Source organism: Protopterus annectens, chromosome 17.part0 (assembly GCF_019279795.1).
Source record: "Protopterus annectens isolate FY-2018-M chromosome 17.part0, PAN1.0, whole genome shotgun sequence".
In the NCBI taxonomy this organism is placed as follows: Eukaryota; Metazoa; Chordata; order Ceratodontiformes; family Protopteridae; genus Protopterus; species Protopterus annectens.
The window spans coordinates 507,184,599-507,203,407 of record NC_056751.1 but is presented as its reverse complement, the minus strand read 5'-3'; the positions used below and the strand labels follow the sequence as shown (position 1 = coordinate 507,203,407).

General features: G+C 37.2%; 1 protein-coding gene across 1 annotated transcript in view; it reads right to left on the bottom strand.

Annotated features, from left to right (window-relative positions):
- KCNC3 (potassium voltage-gated channel subfamily C member 3) overlaps window positions 1-18,809 on the bottom strand; it is a 1,369,778-nt gene that overhangs the window by 168,662 nt on the left and 1,182,307 nt on the right. The gene's annotated exons all lie outside the window — the stretch shown is intronic.

Below are 18,809 nucleotides of genomic sequence, written 5' to 3'. Positions count from 1 at the left end.
AACTGTGTTAATGAATATACCTCGACAAGGGATTTTAGAATAATTAAACTTTATTAAAATTAAAAAAAAAGTTTATTATGGGACAGGACTATGTGATGTATTAGAATTTTTCAGTGGGTTATTATTATATGTGTCTGTGATTACTCATATATTATACTGTATTTACATTTTTGAGTTGTCATTTAAGGCTCATATACCTACTTATGAATGGTATGATGATATTATGATAGACATCAGACTGAAAATATTTAATATAGTATCTTGCAGAATTTTTGATCAGAGTTTTATGTGTACATCTAGAATTATTCTGATAATTATATGGTACAATATATATATATATATATATATATATATATATATATATATATATATATATATATATATATATATATATAGGTTCATAGGTTGGTACTAGGCTATCGACCCTTGGGCCTATACAAGCCTAGCCATAACAATTCCCTGGCTATTTCTTCCCACACTATTTACTTCCCTGGACCCCTGTCTAGCAGGGTGACTGATGTGATCCCTGGGGTGAATTTCCTTTCTCCCATCGAATCATCAAGGTTCCTTTTGAAAAGGGCCAAGGAGGTGCTCTGCTTGAAATGTATGGGCAGTCTATTCCAGAGTCTGGGGAGTCTCTGGGTCAGGAACCTATCTTTCCAGCATGTTTTGTTTATTGTGATGACAAGGTTTAGATCCCTGGAGCATGTGGCTCTGAGGGATTGGGATTTCTTTAGGTGTAGCATGTCCAGCAGCTCTGGGTTTGACATAGCCTTGTATGTTAAGCAGAGATCGCCTCTGAGTAGATGATATGCGACAGAATATAGCTGGAGTTTTTTAAGGCGGTCAGCATAGGGCATCTGCTTTAGGACTGTGATTCTTTTAGTGAGGTATTTCTGTGGCCTTTCCAGTTGTTGCAGATGTCTTGAGAGGTACATACCAAATGGGGTGTTGTATTCTATAATGGGTCTAATGAGGGATGAGTACAGTGGGACAATGACCTCCTTTCTTCTGGATGAAAAGCCCTTAGTGATGAGGTGTGCCACACAGAAGGATTTAATGACTGTTGTGGTGATGTGGTTATTGAAGGTGAGACCACTGTCCACCTGTGTCCCTAAGTCTCTTATCACACTTTTGGTGTTTAGCATACTGCCACCTATATGGTAATTCATGGGTAAATGTTTTTTCCCAAAGAGGATTACATTTCTTGGCATTGAGCTTGAGGCCATGGCTTTGGAACAAAGCATCTGTTTCTGTAAGGCCCTTTTGTAGAGTATCCACATCATTTGGGGATTCAGTAATGGCTCCCAGTTTGCAGTCATCTGCAAAATTTGTTAGCCAGATTCCCTTAGTGTTGGCCTGTACTTCAGAGAAGTAGATGCCAAACAAGAGCAGTCCCAGAACTGAGGTACTCCACTTGTCACTTGTCTGGAGCTGGAGTTGGAGTCAGCTACTTTTACAGTGTGAGTCCTGTCAGTAAGCCAGTTGGCAACCCATCGAGTGACGTAGGGATTAATTACATTTATTTGACATTTGTTAATTGGGTTAGTCCGATTGGGCAAGAACCATTTTTCAATGGAGGCCTGAGGAGAAAAGCTCCAGACGTATACAAAAACCAGGATAAATTGCAATATACTTTCCAATAACAAATAGAAAAAAAAAATTACAATCAAATAGCTTAGTAAAAAAATAAACACTGGTTGCGAACAAGGTTGACAGAGATCAATATACAAAAAACATATGTATGTTGGAGTAACCCATACTTATTAATGAGCACAGGAAAATAAGGAGGAAAAAAAGAGAAAGGTAGGTTAAGTGGGTGCAGAGCAAGGGCAAGACCAAGATTTTAGCAGGTAGTCCTTGAGAGATTTTTTTTTAAGCTAAAAGTATTAGAGCTAGTTCTTAAGCATAGAGGTAGTTTATTCGGGTCTATATTAGAAGAATGTTCAGTCTTTCATTGACTTGTAAAACCCAAAGTTTGAAAACAGCGAAGTTACAGAACAGCGATTTTTTTCCCAGGGAAAAAAAATCGCTGTTCCAAAAAAAAAAAAAAAATTGTACACCCCCCCCTACTTAAATATACCAGCTCCGAGATCGCAGCACAGTGGAGAAAACAGCAAAGTCCTGAGAGCAGCCCAGCAATTTTTTTCCCCTGGGAAAAATATCGCTGTTCCATAACGTCGCTGTTTTCAGACTTCGGGTTTTACGTGTCGACGAAAGAGCATTTGCTCTTTCATTGCTTCACTCTTCTAATATAGACCAGTTTATTCTAAGCTTTAGCTACAAAGTGATTTATATATATATATGTATATATATATATATATATATATATATATATATATATATATATATACACACATATACATATATGTATGTGCGTGTGCTATTTCACTGGACTTATGTATGCAAGTTTAACAGCATGTGGCAGAACATTTGAATAAGATTCACAATACTTCAGACAAATGGCATATGGGACTTAGTATATGTAAATCCTTTCTTTCTGCCATTCAGTCTGCATTTCAGGACACAGTCTAGCAGGTCCTGTCATTTGAAATAGTTACTGTTTTAAAATTTGGAGTCTTTTTTTCCAGCATGTTTCTTACAAATGCTTTGTGATCTCTGGATCTATTAATTTAACTGTATAGTGTTTTTTCACCTTTCAGACATTAAAATCATGATCAAAAAAGGTAAAAGCTATGTTTTTTGTTAGGGCTAATGTATATTAGGTAGCAACAGTACAAGGTTAAAATATACATGTGTTTATAGATTTTGAAACAGAGGTAGATTCCCTTACCTTCCTAATTATTTTCTCTGAGTTTATTAAAATGGCAGTGACTTCTTCCTTATTTATTTCAGACTGCTTTCTGCTTTGTATGACATTGACATTTTAGTTGTTGCATTCTGCTTTCTGCTTCTTCTTTTTCCCCTGTTTGCCCCCCACAAAAACATAATCTGCTAATCATGAATCATTATACCTATCAGCATAGTTGCCTTCCTTCTGGGTATATATAAAAAAATGTAACAATGATTTTGTGATTTAGTTAGAATATGCCTGCAGGACAACACAGTTTTATGCAGATTAGATAAAATTACAGTGATTTTTTTTTTTAATACCAACAAAGAAGCATTTGTAATAAAAATGAGAAGTATATATTCTACTATATTTATGTCTAAGGAGAGTCTTATAATCGTATAAACAACAGGTAATTGACATGGTTTAATTACTTGTTAATTAAGTTTTAATTTTATGACCCAAATGAAGATTTTTCTTAGAATAATGGCAGAATCCATTTTTGTGACAGATTCTCTGCTGTGGCAGTTGGAATATAATTGTAGTTGCAGGAGGTTGGAGGAGGTCTGGTTTGCTTATGTTCCATTAAGTATAATGAACTGCAATTAAAGAGTATTCAAAAATAACACCTTAAACTTATGCACATAAAGACGTTTATTCCCCTGGCACATAAGCACAAGCCTTCCAGGGAGGATTAGAAATACGCATTATAAATATATAAAAAATAAAGGAAGTGGCACCATCACTTAAAAACAATTAAAGGAATCAATGCATTACATTTTAAAATACAAAAACTTTCTTTATATTGCAAAAAGCTTTTGATGGTACTCCCATATCTAACATTCCAGTGAACATATTCTATATTGGAGACTTTTCATGATGTTCAATAATGTGTAGCTAAGAAGGTAGCCTTATTTGCCATATGTATATGTCAAAGATGTTCTTCTACTCTTTACTCAAATTCCTTCTTAGTTTTGTGTAGAGGCACTAGGGCAATAGACTTTTTATGTGTGAAAGTTTGAGATGTTATTTTATTTTTGCTTATTAAGAACCAGGATGACTGTTTTCATACAGATTTAAATGTGGTCACATGCTGTATTTCAGTGAATTTAGGTAATCTGGCAAGTAAAGGGCATTATGGGTAAAGGGAGGAGCTTGAGAGTTGGATCCAAGGATTTAAAGAGACTGGCCGAGTCGGATCTGAGACCCATACATTGAGGAATGAATGAAAATGACATCATCAGATCTACATATATTTATATTATATATAGATGTATATGTATGTATATGTATGTATATGTATATATATATATATATATATATATATATATATATATATATATATATATATATATAGGTTCATAGGTAGGTACTAGGCTATCTGCCCTAGGGCATTTATAAGCCTAGCCAGAATTTGTTGGCTTTCGCCTCCCTTTTAGACTAGATTTCTGAGCCTCTGTCCAGCAGGGCCATAGAAGTGATCCCAGGAGCAAATTTACGATTACCCATCCACTCGTCAAGATTTCTCTTGAAGAGGGTCAGTAAAGGGCTCTGCCTAATATGGACTGGGATTCTATTCCAGAGTGTGGGAAGCCTTTGGGATATGAATCTATCACTCCAGCATGTCCTATTTATTGTTGTGGTAAGGTTTAAATCCCTGGAGCGTGTAGCTCTAGTGGATTTGGTTTTCTTGAGGTGGGACATGTCGAACAATTCTGGGTTGGACATGGCCTTGTATGTCAGGCAGAGATCGCCTCTGAGTAGGCGGTAACTTAGGAGAGCTGGAGTTTCTTTAGTCGAGCTGCATAAGGCAACTGTTTGAGGCCTATGATCCTCTTGGTGAGGTATTTGCGGTTTCTCCAGCTCTTGCAGGTGTCTGGTAAGGTACATCCCAAATGGGGCATTGTACTCAATTATGGGCCGGATAAGTGATGAGTAGAGGGGCACAATGACCTCTCTTGATCTAGATGTGAACCTTTTTGTGATTAGGTGGGCTATATAGAAGGTCTTTCTAACCACTTTGGCTATGTGATTGTCAAAGGAGAGGTTACTATCTACTTGGGTCCCCAGATCCCTGATTACTTCTTCCGTAATTAGTGGATTTCCTCCTATATGGTAGTTTGTGGGCTCTTTGTTTTTCCCAAAGGGGATGACTATACATTTTTTTGCATTTAGCTTGAGGCCATGGTTCTGACACCAGATATCAGTCTCCATAAGGCCTTTCTGGAGGATGCTTGTGTCAGCCGGAGAGTCGATTATGGCTCCCAGTTTGCAGTCATCTGCGAACTTGGTCAGCCACAGTCCTCCCATGTTTGCCTGTACCTCAGAGAAGTATATACCGAACAAGAGTGGTCCCAAGACTGATCCCTGTGGGACGCCATTTGTGACTGGTTTAGAGTTGGACATGGCACCCGCAATTCTGACTATGTGAGTTCTATCCCTGAGCCAGTTTGCCACCCATCTTGTGATGTATGGGTTGATTTTTAAGCTGGTAAGCTTATTTATGATACCTGAGTGGGGTATTGTGTCAAAGGCCTTAGCGAGGTCTAGGTAGGCTGTGTGGACTACCTTACCCTCATCTAAGGCTTTGGTAACTGTTTTGAAGAAATCAACTAGGTTTAAGAGGCAAGATCTGCCCTTAACAAAGCTGAATTGGGTAGTGTCCAATGTTTGCAGGTTCCCAATGTCTTTGTTAATGAGATCCATGAAGATGTGCTCCATAGCCTTGCAGACCAGGCTAGTCAGGCTTATAGGGCGATAGTTCCTGGGATCCATTTTGATGCCACCTTTGTGGAGCGAGATCATTGTTGCTGTACGCCATTCTTTGGGTATGTAACCTGTGGTAAGGCTGAGTTGGAACAGTGAATTCATGTGAGGGTTTAGTTCATTTTGGAGCTCATGTAAGATGCAGCCCGGGATACCATCTGGTCCCATTGATGCTGTGTTTTTTACTTTGGAGAGGGCTGCTTTCACCTGTGTGTCTGTGATGTCTGGGGGACTGCATTCTTCTGGGATAGACACAGGCCCTTTTTGGGGGGGAGGGGGTGAAGTTTGCACTGAACCTGTCCGCCAGGATGTTGGCAATGTCTGTGGGTTCAGTGTATTTTGTGCCATTATGCACCAGCTCAGAGCAGATCTGAGAGCTGCCACCCAGATTTTTGACGTAGCTAAAGAACGCCTTATGATTATCTTTAGAGTCTTTGTCGATCTTTCTTTCGAAGCTGGCCTTTGATTATTTTAAAGGGAGGAGCTTGAGAGTTGGATCCAAGGATTTAAAGAGACTGGCCGAGTCGGATCTGAGACCCATACATTGAGGAATGAATGAAAATGACAACATCAGATCTACATATATTTATATTATATATAGATGTATATGTATGTATATGTATATATATATATATATATATATATGTATGTATTACATAATGTTTGTTTGGCTAAATGTTACTGTCATTTCCAGAGTTCGTTTGTAGTAAAAAAATAGTAAACTGACCAGATACATGTACTGTCTGTGGTTGGTGGGTTATAATTGTTACTGAAAGGTGCTAAATTCTGGAAGCTGGTATCTCTTTAACCTTTAAGTGTTAGATATAGATACCAAAAGACATATTTTACTGCTTTTACACAGATGATTTAAAACTTAGAAAATGTATTCAAATGAGAGTGAATGTAAAACTGCAAACTGTCTGTAGATTTAAACCTGTGAACAGAACAAACAATTAGGTCATAACACAACAGAGGAAGTACAAAATGGGGACAGAAAATGCCAGTGATCATAAACTGACAGAATAGCTTAGGGATAAGATGCTGATGAAGTAAGCAAAGAAGGTACAATAAAATGAATATCAATAGTTTTGGAAGAAAAGTTCAAAAAGCATGGAATACTGAGACAAGGGAAAGGGGACTTGAAAATGGTACAATGGAAGTAAAAACTGAGGTAGTGAGGCCTATTTTATTAAATGATTCAGCAGAAATGATGTTATTAATGAAATATGTCATGGTCCTGCCATGAGGCCAAGAACCTTGAGAACTATGTCAGCATCCATTTTTGGGTTGTAGCACAGATTTGTTGCAGCCTGAAGTATTAAAGTCACTTTATCTTGTAGTAAGATAGCTAGAGTTCAGACATTGTACAATTGGAAGCCAATGAATATGAGATTCTGGGATGATTATGCTACCTTGATGTATAGGAAGGCATCCTAGAGCTCCAAAGGCACATCCATTTTCTATTTACAAGCATGGTAGGATGGATTGCACTGTGGCTATCCAGAAAATGTCTTTCTTTACATGTTGAATCAAATTGATAAGGTCTAGTACTGTCCTGAGGTTCTGCATCTTTTTGGACACCAAGAAGAATCTGTAGTAAACCCTGGATCCTCTATGTTCTGTCTGGTGGGACATCCTGGATGGCTCTTTTTAACAAAAAGATTTGCATCGCATGCTTATCCATCCTTCTCTGATGGTATAATACAGCCTCATGATATGATCACACTGAACCTGCTGGTTTGCATGATGGCTTGTCATGCATGTGCATGAAGGGAATGCCATCCCTGACTGTCTCTGCAGTAGGACAGGCAAGCAACTGCTCAAGGTTCATACTGCCTGGCACTTTGGGAGGGATGATGGAATCCTTGCTGGTGCAGTCTACCTGTACTTCTTGAATGGCAGCTATTACAGAAGTCAGCACTAACACAGGAACTCCTGCAGACATGCTACTGTTGCTTGGGCTAGTGAGACCTCTGAAACCAGATGTTCTTATCTCCCTTTTGGCTCTTGTGAAACGATCTTTGGGAGCTGAGAATCTCAACCCAACATCTGTGAGCATCTTGCACTCTTTTTCCTGTTGTAGCTTATTGTTTGCTTTCTGATGTTTCATCAAAAGAGGAATTCATGAAGACCATCTTAAAATGTTGCATGAAACCAGTCAGTCAGCCTCTATCAGGCCTGATGCTTTATTGTGATGTCTCAGCCTGCTGAACATGCTGCTCCATCTTCTATATTGTGTAAGATGCATGGACAGAGATGTGATGGAATATATAGTAGCCACCTGGATGTCCAAATGTGTATGGATGTCTTCAGTGGGTGACTGTTTCAGGGTTTCTAGGGTCTTATCCACTAGTTCCCTCTGAAAACTAATCTTATGTGCCACGTAATACATCACCATAATGAAAGGCATGCTTGACACATAGACCCACTTTCTTAATCTAGCCATCATCTGTGGGTCAGGGGTTGGATAGTGTGGGCTTCCTCTGGACCCTTTTATTCAGTGGCTGCTGAAACCACAACAGAGCCTACAAGCAGCTCCTTACTCTAGTGTGGCCTATCCTGGGGGGGGGGTCAATAACACTCTGTTGACCTTCCTGGGTATGGGTTCTACTATGTCAAACTCCATTCAAGCATTTTTGCATATCATATCTATTAATTTATCCTGGGAGGAGCATCCAGGCTGCAGGATGTAAAGACCACTGCGATTCCTGAATAATCTGTTCCTCAGGTAAGCTGGAGTTGATGCGCCATGACCTCCCCTGTCACATTATGTCATGTATTTCCACAAATCTGAGGTCTTTCAGAGGGTCTTAGCATGAAGTCTCCCCTTCATCATGATCCATGTCTAGGGAGGGGAACTTTGACTGGGAGAGTATGTGTTTCCTCTTGCACAACCTTTTCCATGGAAACTTAGTGGGAATTCATCCACCTCCCTTGAGGAGATGGTAACCATGGTTGAAAATGTTCTGTATGCCTTTATCTTCTTCCCTGCTACAGCAAAACAGATGAATAGTACACAGGCTCTACTGTAAAGCTTCATGGTGGTGAAAGTGATGACGCATGTGCCTGAGCCTTTGGAAAAATATGGGCAGATTTCCTCTGCAATGAAGAACCCACTGAGGTGCCTTGGGCTAAAACCACTGGCTCCCATCTTGTCAGTGCTGACACTATATGGATAAGGTTGTTGGTACTGACCATTGGCTCAGACAATTCTCAAGCCAAAGCTAATGGTTGGTCTTTGGCACTCAAGAATCAAATGCTGTATACTTTAACACCATCAGTGACCCCAAAAGCTTTGGTTCCAATGTTAGTGTTGAGCCATCTGAGCCTAGTGAGGGTTGGTACCCACTCTGCTAGTGCTGTCACCTCTGTAGGCACCAAGGGCATCAACAATAAGGAAATCGAATTCAAATGTGTCAAGGACGTTAACATGGGATCTCCAATCAGTTCTGATATTCCTGGTGCCAGAAAACAGTCTAGGGCAGGAATCAACATGGTGGGGATACTGCAGAATCTCAAACTGTCCTAGGTATCTAGGGGACTGAGACAGCACTGAGATGAATCAGATCTTTGACAAAAGCTGTCATAATTTTGTCTTAGTCAAGCTGTTATGGGCTCCAGAGTGGCCTGAAAGAAGAGATGGATACTGCAGAAGTAATACGAGATGACAGGAATCTGAGCTCTGAGGTGAAGCTTCCTGTTCTGTTCCCATAAACAGGGTCTGTCAGACTCTTGCCTGTGAGGAGATGCTGTGCATAATGGAATGACCATACTTGAAGGTCCTGGTTAGGGTGAAGATGAAGCAATGATTGTCTGCATCTTGACTGGAGACAGTTTCTCTAGAACAGAATGATATGACTTTTCTAATTATCTTTTTTTTCTTTTCTACTATCTCTGGCCTGTCCTTGTCCTTATCTTTTCCATTGTTCTTCTATTTAGGATGTAGCAAGGCTCATGCCCTAAAACTTTTACAGATCAAGCAATAAGAGCCTAGATGACTGACCCTGAGATACATGACACTGAGTTTGTGCAGATCTTATAGAGGTATCTTGTGGCCACACTGGTGACATTTAATGAAACCAGAGGCCTTGTCTTTGGAATCATTTTCCATTTCATGGCAAAAAGCTGTATCAATTAAATGAGTAGAAATCTCTATCTAAATAACAATACTAGCAAACATGAAACAAGATGGAAGATAAAGTTGTTTCTGTGCATATATTTGTAACATATTTGATGAAGGAAGGGGATAGGATTGAGAGGGGAACAGCAGGAGAAAAGAGTTGAAGTAAAAAGATGCAATAACTGAAACATCTACTCAAAGGAGACTATTTATGAATTTTTAAAAGATTAATCATTATCTGAACCAAATATTATCGAAATCCCTCTATCATTACTTAAGGAAGGCAGAACTCACTGAAGCATTTATGGCAAAAAGGAGATCTAGAAAACATTGAAGGATTCATGACAATAAGGAGATCTAGAGAAGCTATCTAACAACAGGGGCTAGTGAGCAAGGGGAGAAGCTTGAGATACAGCTAGTAAAAATTTCACTGTTGCTATGCAAACACATCTTGAGTGACCAGTCCATCCTTTGCCAGTGTATTGACAGGTCCAACTGAAAAGTACGCTATCCTCTATAGTATGACTATTCTTTTCTGGGAGATGCTTTCCTAGTTAGCTCTCTTATTATCCCATTTTTTAGTATACAAATATCAGTAATGGTGTTTCTTACACTTTTCAGTCAACAAATCATATGCACTGAGCTTAGGATGTGTCCAGACTGTGTGGCTACTCCTTCTCCTTATTCTTTAGCCAACTAATACCATTGATCTTGTATAAATGTACACATTACATAAGAATGTATACATCAGGATGTTCTACAGTTTTGTAGCTCCTTCAATCTCAACCCTAATACTTTTAACAATGAGACTGATACATGTAGTATTTTGTGTTGGTATATTGCACTGTCTCTAAAATGGCAGGACAATCCTATCTATAATACCTATATATCATATAGTTGCTGGAGAAGCCATCTCAAGAAATATGAATTCATTTATCACCAAAATTGTCATATAATAATAATAATAATAATGATTATGATGATGACAATACTAGGTGTGGTATAAGTTTCTTAAAATGTTTTTTTTTCCTTCATTATTTATTTATTTTTTTTATTTGCTAATTTTCCTACAATATTAACAACTGCTTATTGTTTTATAGAATGGGGAATATCTATTTTATCATGAAAATGGTTCCATAATGACAGTTTAAAGTCAACAAGGTACTAAGCATAATCTATATCTATATCTCAGTATATCTCTACATCTCTTTCTCTCTCTCTGCATATATATATATATATATATATATATATATATATATATATATATATATATATATATATATATATATATATGCGTATGTACATATCAAAAATATGTACATGATTGTATATATATATATTTATATATATATATATATATATATATATATATATATATATATATATATATATGTGTGTGTGTGTGGTTTACTATCAAAAGCTTCAAACTCACAACCGCGAACGTTGATTTACGTGACACATATCCTCGACTCATAAATATTAAGTAGGTCCAAAGGTCGACGCATCAACATTGACAACGTACTGTCAATATTAATGTTGGCAGCTGCCATTGCCAATCATGCTGCATATCCCTGCCATGTGTACGTCCTTCTTAACTGATGGACATGTCAACTTCAACATTCCGACAGTCGCTCCTACTATCTTCGAGGAGGTGGCTGTCGTGTAACTGACTTTCAACAAGTTGATTGTAAACTTATATATATATATATATATATATATATATATATATATATATATATATATAAAATGGGACTACTTCAGATGATCAAACTTTCAAAAGTTCGACTTTCATATGACCGAGACCATATGATTGAACTTGTGAAAGTTCGAATATCTAATAAAAAAGTAAAAAAAAAATAAAAAAAAATACCTGAATGTTTTTAGCAGGGGGGAAACCCCCACCCTGCATCCCCCACACCCCCTACTATTTATATATACCAACTCCAAGATCGCACTACAGTGCAGAAAATCTTCCCGTTCTGTGGTGCATGAAGATCTCTGTTAAGAACATTCGAACTTTCAAAAGTTCGATCATATGGTCTCATCCATATGAAAGTCGAACTTTTGAAAGTTCAATCATATGAAGAAGACCCATATAGCTAGACAGATATAAATATACAGATTTACTTTCAATTACTGAATTGTCAAAATACTGAACTGCAAAATAACAAGACCATAACTCTGAATACTCAAATGCCTGAAACTTTACAACACTGACTCCCAAAATATAGAAAACCAGAAAGCAACAGCAGCTGACATTTTTATTCTTTCACTTTTGCTGGGAGGCGTTATGCCCCCCTGCACACCCTCTGAAGATTAAATATACCAACTCTGAGATCGAACTACACTAAGGAAAAGAGAACAGTCTAGCAGTAAACTAGACACCAGCATTCTTTAACTTTAACTCTGCTTTCTACATCAACACATACCATTCAATTATAACAACTTCTTTTTCTTTTTCACATTTTAAACTTACATGAACTTTTTCACAGACAACACAAGCATGGTATGTAAACTCCTCCATGCTGTAATACGTACATACTGCATACCCTTAGAGAGAACCCACACCATTACACAACTTGCTGTTTATATTTTTAATTAAATTTCAGTATACTCTAACATGATCTTTTAAAATAACGGGAATTTGAATTTTCTGTTATAAGTTGTAAATTGCTCTTGCTTTCTGTTTTTTGATATTTTGGGACTTGGTGTTATAAAGTTTCAGGCATTTGAGTATTCAGAGTTATGGTCTTGATATTTTGCAGTTTGGTTATGCACTTGAAAGTAGATCCATATATATATATATATATATATATATATATATATATATATATATATATATATATATATATATATATATATATATATATATATTAGTTTTGGATTAATGTCTCCTTTACTGTAATCATAGAAGTAAATCAGGTACTAGGAGCTCTTACTTGCTCAATTGTTAAGTATCAATTCATGTTTTAAACATACCATTAGATTTTTGTGCTTTAACTATGATGCCATTAGTTAATTGGTATAAAACTTCCTAGAATATGTAATGGACTTTATTGAGCTTTGATGAAAAGCCTACATGATGATTGTAATTGGCATCTGTTACATTAAATTACATAAAAATAGACATCAGAATGCTTTTTTGTTTTAATTCTTCTTGCATTTGATTACTTGCACAAATATCTCTTACTATGGATTGTGTTTTATATAGACGAAACCTAATCTAGGGCTCTACCTAGTTGGAAATCCAATGTAGAGTAAAAACAGACCATCATAGGAGTATATAAGTTAAGTAAAATAATAGGTTAGTCCACTAAAATGCCAGTCACCTCCTTAATAAAAATCACAAAATTCCATTCTTGGTTTCATGATCTAAAATCTCACATTCTAGCAGTAACAGAGACATGGCTCATACCATACATAATGGACACAAAGTTAATATTACCTACCTACTCTGACCTCAGATTAATAGCTAGGCTTAAAATGGCCCTCCAGGACAGTTAACTTAGTATTCACCTACAAACCTATTCTAACTGCAAGAAAGACTGACATGAAAAAGAGCTAAGGAAGTAGTGGTTTTTACATTTATAGGTTCACAAGTTCATAGGTAGGTACTAGGATATCGGCCCAAGGGCCTACATAAGCCTAGCCAGCAAGGTTCCATAGCTTACACCACCCAAGAAAGTTATTTTCCTGTGCCACTGTCCAGCAGAGACACAGAAGTGATCCCCGGGGTGTATTTCCTATTTCCCATCTACTCATTAAGATTTTTCTTGAAGAGTGCTAATGAAGAACTTTGCTTGACATAGATGGGTAGCTTGTTCAAGAGTATAGGAAGTCTCTGGGACAGATATCTATCCCTCCAGCGTGTCCTGTTTATTGTGGTGATAAGGTTTAGGTCACTAGAGCATGTAGCTCGGAGGGAGTGGGATTTCTTTAGGTGTCGCATGTCCAACAGCTCTGGGATTGACATAACTTTATATGTTAGGCAGAGATCACCTTGGAGTAGGTGATATGCTATGGAGTAAAGCTGGAGTTTTTGAGGCAGTCATTGTAGGGCATTTGTTTGAGGCCAGTAATCCTCTTTGTGAGGTACTTCTGTGGCCTTTCCAGCTGCTGCAGATGTCTTGTGAGGTACATTCCAAAAGAGGTGTTGCACTCTATAATGGGTCTAATGAGTGACGAGTAGAGGGGAACAATGACCTCTTTTTTCCTGGATGAGAACCCTTTTATGATGAAGTGTGCCACGTTGAAAGACTTCCAGACTACTGTGGCAATTTGATCTACTCTCCTCCACCTGGTGTATCAGGCAGTCACCGAATATTTTTAAAACAAGAAGTTATTTTTGTTAAAGTGCACATAGGTGGAGGAAAGCATATTACTAGAACTTGTATATACTTGAGGCCAGGCAGAGCACACCATTTAGTCAGTGATCTGCTGGAAATTCAAGATGCAGTACTTAATAAGCAAGACCCAGTCAGGAAAAATTTAAATGCCGTCTGGACAAAAAAAAAAAGAAATATTTTTGCAAGTGGGCAAGCCCTTCTTTATGTTCTGACCTGAGGATTTGCAATTCCACACTCCAGCTACTTCTATTTACTAATTACAAGATTGTTGTACCCCAGAGAAGGGGGTAATTCTCCCAGATGCATCGATTTCTTAACTCGGTATAGCTACCCAATCATCTTTAAAATTTCACTGTTTTGATGAGACCACTTATCCCACTCAAATGTTCAATAACAACCTTATCAATTAATTCTTTTCATGTTATATTCTTAAGAAAATATTGATAATGAATGCATCATGCTAAGCAAATGTAATATTCTCTTGCAAACCATTAGTGATACTGCTGGTAACTGCCTAGCACTTGTTTACCTCTCAACTCATTTAGACTTCCAAACCTCTAGAGATGATAGTGTCTCAGTCACAGTTAACATACTTGTAGTCATGTAATGCTGCAGTTATGATGATCTGAATTCAAGAAAATTACATCTTTGGTAAACACTTTTGTAACATAAGAAAGGTACTTAAAGTTTTGTTAAGCAAAGTGCTTCTAAGCTCTGGTATCATGCAATGGCAGTAACAGCAACCAACATAGATCACTGTCCAAAATACTTTCATGGCTTTAAAAGCAGAAAAGGACTTCATGTTACATGCAAACACACACACACACACACACACACACACACACACACACACACACACACACACACACACACACACAAAGTCAATGAAATCATAACTGACTTGTTATGTGTTCTCAACACGAATGACCACATTCACCTGTCACAGGTATGACCCTAGATGTCCATAGTGATCACTTACTAATACAAACAATCTGGAAGTGCACACAAACACATATATATATTGTTTAAATGTTTAAGACATGGACATTGTTTGCAGTGGTTCTCAAAGGCAAGCAACCAAGCACTAGGACTCTGCTATAGTAAAAAAAAAAAAAAAAAAAATTATATATATATATATATATATATATATATATATATAGAGAGAGAGAGAGAGAGAGAGAGAGAGAGCAGTCTGGGAGGCTAAAATTATCAAGCTAGTTTCCCAGGAGAAAGACTGTGTGTCATGCCAACAGGAAGACCTGGAAGAATGGACAGAAGGAGGGACCAGTCAAGGTTAACCTGAGGAGTATTTGTGAGGATCTGTACTTGATTTTTAGAATTGAGATTGAGGCCTTGGGGAAAGGCCTCAAAATTTTGAAGCTAAGAGTGAGGCCTAGTAGAAAGATCTAAAGTATGTGAGAGAAAGTACAGTTGTGTAAGTAGCACTTACTATAACAGCAAATCTTATAGGTAATTAGGTTATATCCTGCCCAGGATATAATAGCTGGCCAGTCTTCAAAATTCTCTGGCTCCCTTCAGCACATGTGACCAAGTTGCTATGTCTTGAGATTCACAGGGATAAAACTGCAGCCTGGGTACCAATTTCTTCTGGACTTTCTTGCCCCCCCCCCCCCCAGAAAGGAGAAGGCCTACTCATCATGAAACCTTAAAAAGTTAGGAACACATAATTTTTGTTTCAAAACAGTAACTATATACAGAAAAGGGGGGATTGAGGGAGGGTGCCACTACTGCAGCAGTGAGGAATGCAAAACTCTACTGTGATAAGTATATCTTGCACAACCGTACTATGTCCATAGTTTTCACTGCTGCAGTAACCTATAAGTATTTTAAGTAGATACACAGGAACATGTAGCTGCCTCTGGAATGCTTCTAGGGTCTAGCCCCCCCCCCCCACACCTTTCCACTATGCCATCAAAGAAAACAAGCCTCTAGTAGAATGTGCCTTGACCTGCTTGGAATTGTTTTACCACAGTGGGAATAAGAACAGAAAAAATAGCAAGAACAACCATCTGGTAATTGAAGTGATATGGGTTGTCTTTTCTTTGTCTCATCAAAGGAAGTTTACAGCTACTCAGCTAGAGTCAATGCAAACTCTGACACTACTAATGTCACAACAATAACCCTATATCTATGGAAAATACAAAGTAACAGGTCTTCAGCAAATCAAAGGACTTGGATGAAAAGCAGTCAGAATTCCAGGTAAAAACCGTCCAAATCCACCATTCGATAAATACTTTAATAGCTCAGGACATAAACAGCATGAATAGCAGAACAAAGCTTTTGAGTGAAAGACTCTTCTTCAGTGTTTAATAAAATTGTCCTACCATAGCACAAGCATATATACAACAACACAGCCAATCAAAGTACATACTTAATAATAACAGCAATTACATCCTTAAAGTGCCCCACATCTTATAAAAATTCCCTTAAAACTGAGCCTCACTGAGGCTTATATTCTGCCAAGTCTATTTTTTAAAATAGGTTTTATACTATTATTCACATTCAAACCTGGCATATGGTCAGCTCTAAAAAAATTAATCCATTTCTATTCGGCCAGCTCTGTTTTATTTATTAAATCACCCCCATTTTTATTTTTAAACACGACTTGCAACATTCTAAACTGGAATTTATGCTCAGCACCTGCAGTTGCCTTATGCTTACCGCAATTGTAAGGGCATTTCTACGAATGTCAGAATCAATGTGCACTTATTCTCTCTTTTAGTTTTTTATTTGTTTAACCAATATAAAAACATTGGCAGCATACACAGTTAGCAAAGTAAATCATACTTTCTGTGTTACATGTTCCAGCAGTTCTAAATTCAAATGGCTTTTGACTAATTGGTGTATAAAGCTTAGGTCCATATTAATATCTGCACAATGTCTGCACTTATGGTTTAGTGCCAAATTTATTAATGTTTTTTTGTAGCACATTATCTCTCCTTATATCCTTATGGCATAAATGTTGCTTTAAATTCTTTTCTCTTTTAAAAACAAAATGTGGTATCTCACCTACTAGATCAACCACTTCATGACTGGATGTAAGTATAGTCCAGTTCTTTTTAATTATTTGCTTAACAAGATCTGTGTGTCGATAATATTTCATCATATAGTTCAATTTATCCATAGTTCTATTTGGTTTGACTCTCTCCACCTAAGCATTATCAGCCTTACCACTCAAATATGGTCTGGCTGTATCATTTCTTAACCCAGTAACTATCCCCTTCATTTGTTGTACTATAACTTCGTTATAACCCCTTTCCATAAAAGAGTCTACCATCTCATTCATTTCCAGCTCAAACGTTACATCTTTCGTACTAAGTCTGCTAGCTAGCATAAGCTGTCCCTTTACTACCCCTTTAAAAATATGCCTGGGGTGTAAGCTTTGTGGGTGTACATACTTGCTAACCTGTACAGCCTTCCTATGAATTTTGGAATTTAAATGCACATCATCTCTAGAAATGACTATATCCAAGAAATTTATTTCATCCAAAGATGAGTTCACTTCAAATCTCAAAAAGTTTGTGGTGGTGTGCAAAAATTCTACAAATGCAGTGAGTTCTTCCTTAGTGCAATTCCATAACAGGAAGACATCATCCACAAGTCTTTTAAAGAACACTAGATGCTCATTTTTATAACACATCTCTACTTCTGAGAATATGCATTGTTCTTCCCATCTAGCTAGAACTATGTTAGCATAAATGTTAGCTGATGGTGTACCTATAGCCACCCCCAGACATTGATGGTAACAGTCATCATTAAACATAAATATGTTATTATTAAAGACACAGTCCAACATAGAACATAATAGGTTCACTTTCATTGCATCATATACCTAATGTACTGTTAGATATTCCCGTACTGATTCAATTCCATACTCACTGGGAATAATGGTGAAAGGTGACCTAATGTCCATAGTTACTACAAAGATGTTGGAGCTTACATTTATCAGAGACCACTCATTTAACATCTGTAGAAAGTCACGAGTATCTTTAATATAACTATGGCAGTATTTCAAGGCAGGGACTAGTTGTCTATCCACATATTTAGAAATTGCTACTGTAGCCCATTTCTTTCCTGACACAATAGGTCGCATTGGTGGCCTGACTAAACTCTTATGGGTTTTGGGTAGTCCATAAATGAAAGGTGTAACTGGGTTAACCCTATACAAATAATTATATGTCTCTGGTGTAATTGAGCCATCCATCAATATTTCATATAAAAAAGTTTTAACCTTCATAATAACATCAGATATAAACTTCCAATCAACTTTCACAAAAGTTGAAGTATCAGATACAAATTCATACATCCATTCATTGTATTGCATTACATCCATAATAACTATTTTTCCCCCTTTATCAGCTGATTTGATAATTATGTCTTTGTTCAAACATAAAGAAGTTAGTGCATCTTTTTCTTCACTACTAAGGTTAAAAAACTTACTTCCTTTTTGATTAACAAAATAAAGCTCATACAGTTCTTGTTCACACATACAAAAGCTTTTACAGTGGATGTACTGTTAGGTATAAATGTCCTAGTTCATTTTAAAACATTATTAAGTTTAGAATTTTTATATAGCAACTTTAAATCAGCATTTCTTGCAAATCACCTTAGTTCAATAAGCATGTCATTTAAATCACCTGCCACTGAAGGCACAAATGTTAAGGCTTCACTCAAAAGTTTCAGTTGTGCTGCAGTCAGCACGCAGTTTGATAAATTAAGCACATTAGTCACTATTGTCTTCAGGTCTTCATCTTTTTGTTTCTCA